The following is a 5,348-nucleotide window of genomic DNA, read 5'->3' as shown; positions in this document are numbered from 1 at the left end:
AATTTTTCTAAAACCATTTGTGGAAAGATTATCTTTGTTGATTGAATTACTTTGTTCCTTTCCAAAGGTAGACATTAGTATCTATAATGTCTCAGCTTTCACCAATTCCAAGCTGCTGTGCTTACTGTAGATTTTTGGTAAGTCATGAAGTTAGGTAATGTCAATCCCTTAACCGTTCTTTTTCTTAATTATTCTGTTAGCTATTCTGGGTCTTTTGACTTTCTATGTAAACTTTAGAATTAGTTTAGCATGAAATACCATGAACTAGCTTCCCAGGATTTTATTTGGGATTGTGTTGAACATATATATCAAGTTAAGAAGAACTGACTACAAAAAATGTTGAGTCTTCCTATCTGTGAACCTGGATTATTTCTCCACTTATTTAAATCTTTGACTTTCTCTTATTTTTTCCATCCAAACTTCATAGTTTTGTGGATATAGACTCTGTACATATTTCATCAAATTTATATGTATTATATTTTGTGATGATGGTATTATGATTTTGATTTCAACCTCCAATTGGTATAATTGATATGTAGAAAAGCAATTGTTTTGTTTATTAACATTGTAGAAAACCTGTACCCTGTAGTCCTTTTGATAATCCTTGTGATAATTAGTTTCAAGTGTTTTGCTATTATTATTGTCATTGTTGCAGTTGTTAATTCTCGGGGATTTTTTAACTAGACCCACATGGAACAAAAACAGCTTTATTCCTTTATTCTCAGTCTGTAAACCTTTCGCATCCTTTCCTTTGATTGCATTAGATAGTGCCTCCGGTGTAAAGTTGAGTAGCGGTAGTGAGAGCAAGCACTCTTGCTTTGATCCTGATCTTAAGATGAGAGCATCTTTTTTTTCATCATTAAATATCATGTTAACTCTAGGACTTTTGTCTGTTTTTGAATGCTCATTATCAAGTTGAGAAAATTTGCCTCTATTTCTAGTTTCCTGAGAGTTATAAATAAATAAGTTTAGATTTTGTCAAGTGCTTTTCCCTCACCTATTAATATAATCATATAACTTTTCTTTCTTAGGCTACTGATGGATTACATTAATTGATTTTCAAATGTTGAACCAGCCTTGCATACCTGGAATAAATCCCTCTTTTCCATGGTATATACTTATTTTTATAAATCATTGCATTTTATTTGCTAATATTTTGTTGAAGTTTTTATACCTATGTTTATTAGAGATATCAGTCTGTAGTTTTCCTTTTTGTAATTCTTTATAAGGTTTTGACATTAAGGTAATGGTGATCTGATGGAAGGAGCTATAAAGTGTCCCCTTTGTTTCTATTTTTGGAAGGAGTTTTAGAGAATTAGTATGATTTCTACATTAAATTTTAGCAGAATTCACAAGTGAAACATTCAGGACATGGTGGTTTCTTTTTTTGGAACATAATTAACTATTGATCACTTCCTTTTATAGATATAGTTCTATTCATATTATCCTTTTATCCTGTATACATTTTGATGGTTTATGATCTTTCAAGTTACTGGCCCAAATAAAATGTCAAATTTGTGGACATAGAGTTTTTCCTAATTTTCATTTATTATTTTACTATCCATCAGATCAATAGTGATGATCCCTCTTTAGTTTTGATATTAATAAATCATTTCATCTCTTTTTTCATGCTTAGACTGGATACAGTTTCATTAATTTTATTGATCTTTCCAAAGAATCAGTTTGGTTTTCTTGATTTGTTCTATTGGTTTCCTGTTTACAATTTAATTTATTTCTGTTTTAATTTTTATTGCTTTTTTTTCTTAATTTAAGTTTAAATTGCTTTTCTTTCTTTGGTTTAGTAAGGTAGAAGTTTAGCCTATCGATTCCACAAATTTTCCCATATATATGCATGCAATGCTGTAAATTTCTCTCTAAACACTGTTTTCACATCACAAAAATTTTGGTAAGTTTCTTACTTGTTTTCATCTAATTCAAACATCTTATGTGTTTCAAAGGTTGGAAATATTTTTAAAAGTCTCAAGACTTTTCTTTGTCTCGAGTGTTATTTACACATGTTGTATTTAATCTCCAAAACTGTTAGTGGTTGCCCTAGAATTTACAATACACATTTACCACTAATCTACATCTACTTTCAAGTAACACTTTATTGTTTCACAGATAGTATAGGTAACATAGAAGTGAGTATTCAAAATTCCTCCCTCCCAATGTTATAAGTAAATAACATTTCTGTCATCCATTACACTCATCCATATGCTATAATTACCCAGTACATTTTTGCTATTATTACTTTAAACAGATCAATTTAGATCAATTAAGAATAAGAAAAAAGAAAAAAAATATTTTGCCTAAATTTATTCCTTTTTTGATGCACTTCCTTTCTTTATGTAGATCTAACTTACTGGCCTAAATAATTTTCCTTCTCTCTGAAGAACTTCTTTAAACATTTTTTGTAAGGCAGCTCTGTTAGCTCCAAAATCCCTTAGGTTTGTTCCTGCCTATGAAAGTGTTTCTTTCTGCTTCAGCTTTGTTTTTCTTTTTTTGTTTTTCTTTTTTTAACATCTTTATTGGAGTATAATTGCTTTGCAATGGTGTGTTAGTTTCTGCTTTATAACAAAGTGAGATATATATATATATATATATATATATATATATATACATATATCCCCAAATCTCCTCCCTCTTGTGTCTCCCTCCCACCCTCCCTATCCCACCCCTCTAGGCAGTCACACTTTGAACAGTAATTTTACTGTGTGCAGAATTATCATTGGTTGAATCTTTTCATTTACCACTTTAAACATTTTACTCTATGCTTCTTGTTTGCATAATTTCTGATGAGATATCTCATGTAATTCTTATCCTTATTCCACTATAGGTAAGGTGTTTCTTTCTTCTGGCTTATTCTAAGATTTTCTCTTTGCCTTTATTCTTCTGCACTGTGACTAGTGATAGACATTTTTTTTTTTTTTTTTTGTATTTACCCTGCTTGGTGTTCTTTGAGCTTCCTAGCTCTGTGACTTTGCATCTGTCATTAATGTTGGATACTTTTCAGCCATTATTACTTCAAACATTACTTCTGTTCCTTGTTTCTTTTCTTTGTCTGTTATTCCCATTTGGCATGTGTTACACTTTTTGTAATTGCCCCAAACTTCTTGAATATTATGTTCCATCTTGTTCATTCCCTTTTCTCTTCGTATTTCAGTTTCAGAAGTTCCTGTTGACTTATTTTCAAACTGATTGGTCCTTATTGTCCTTCCTGTCTCTCCTGGGTCACACATCGCTCCTTCTATGTGTCCATTCTGAGACTTCTGTGTACTTTACTTCTAAGGATATGTATTTGGGATTCTCTTGGGAGGAGAAAACTTGGGTTACTGGGCAAAGTTACCTTCAGGTTCAGGAGGCAAAATGTCTATCATTTAATGTGGACTTGACCCGGGTGTAGGAGTATAAGAGCACAGATGACTTGGCTCAAGAATAGACAAACTCAGAGGCACAATTTACACTTTAGAGCTCCCTGAAGATTAAAACTAAGATTGAAAGGACACTACTGTTTAACTTCTTCCTCTTCCCTCTCTGACTTCCACAGTTTCTCCCTGTGTTTTCATGGAGCAATTCCTTAATCAATCACTTGCACATGAATCCTGATTTCAGGGTCTACTTCTGGGGAGTACAACTTAAGCCATTGGTCCAGCAATCTCTTATTATTTCATTAAAGATTTGATCTTTTCAAGAAGTGTTTTTTTCTTTATTATGTTGTCTAGCTTCTGATTTACCTTCAGCAGGAAGCTGGGGACAAATTGCCTAGTCCACTTGGAGCAAAGTAGAAGTCTGCATTCTCAGTTTGGTGCCATTATCTGAATATCAATGCCTTGAGTGTGGTGAGCAGCTCTTCGTTTGCTCAGGATCATTCTGTCCTGGTTTTACTACTGAAAGTCCTGTGTCCAGAGAAACTCCGCAGTTCTGGGCAAACAGGGTCAGTTGGCTATCTTAACCAACTTGAAAAAATTCCTCTTGGTAGGGCAATTGGGAGCAGTGCCTGTTCTGTGCCATCTCAGACTTTTTCTTTCCTTTATATATTTTAACTCCAACTGTGTTCTTTATCTTGCCTCAGTCTTTGTGGTAAGAATGTCTCCACTGCCTCTTTACTTTCTGTCTCTCCCAATGTCTCTTCTAAGTTATCTCAATGCCATTCCTACTAGTGAAACCTGAAACATCTCTCTCCTATAATAAAATGGATTTTACTTCTTACCCACTCTACTCAACAAAATCTTCTAGACTTGGAATGGAAACAGGGCAGATCTGGAGATCTATGATGCTGGTTTGGTGCCCTGTCACTGGAGCACTAGCTATCATTGTGGCTCTGTTTTAAACAAAGGTGCCTTATCTCTCTCCCTTTTTAATTCTATGTTCCTGGGAGAGAGTAACTGATTGGTCAGTATGTATTGCTTGTTTATTGTACTCTGGCAAGGGGGTGGAGCTATATGACACACACATGAGTGGACAGAGGGTGTTTAATTTAATTATCTAAGAGTGATCCTTAGATAAAGGAGATCATTGTGAGTCAGGAAGTATACATACAACATCTGTTAGGTCAGTGCTCCTCAAAGCATGGTCCCCAGACCACAGTATCATCAGCACCACCTGGGAATGTATAACAAATGCAAATTATTGAGCCCTATCCTAGAACTACTAGATCAGAAACTCAGAGCTGGGTTCAAATAAGCCCTTCTGGTGATCTTGTTGAACAGTAAATTTGATTTTTTAATTTTCTTTTTTTTTTGGCCACTCTGTGTGTCATGTGGGATCTTAGCTCCCCGACCAGGGATCGAACCTGCAGTGGAAGTGCATAGTCTTAACCACTGGATTACTAGGGAAATGTGATGCATGGTAAATTTGAAAGCTCATCTTCCAGAGGACACCCTTGACTTTGTAACCCTGCTTTTATCATACTGTAATTTATTTTTTCATAAAATAAGAAGAGATGATTGAACATTTTTTCTCAATAATGAGGAATAAAGAAGTATAACCCCATTCCTTGTGATGATAGTGATCACCCCTCAGGCAGCAAGCGTCTTCCTGGAGAGTAGTACACAACAACAGCATGAGCCTAGGACAGACAAACAGCGCCATTCTAGAATTCCATGAGGCTGGCTGCTCCTGGAAGGTTTGGTGTATGAAAACAAAAACAAAAAACTAAATTGGATTCCACGGTCCAGGGCTCCCTTCTACACCTGTGTGTCATGAAGTGTGTTCCCTGATCAGATTCTGTCCTGTGTGGGATTCTATGCTTGCAGAGTGGGGCTGATTGAGGCTTTGCAGGCTGGAAAGACAAACTCACTCCCATAATACTTATTTCTGTGAGGACAAACCCTTGGCTGTTGTTGAAT

The sequence above is a fragment of the Globicephala melas genome, chromosome 3 (assembly GCF_963455315.2).
Source record: "Globicephala melas chromosome 3, mGloMel1.2, whole genome shotgun sequence".
Classification (NCBI taxonomy): domain Eukaryota; kingdom Metazoa; phylum Chordata; class Mammalia; order Artiodactyla; family Delphinidae; genus Globicephala; species Globicephala melas.
The sequence above is the reverse complement of the archived record's forward strand: the minus strand, read 5'-3'. Positions refer to the sequence as shown.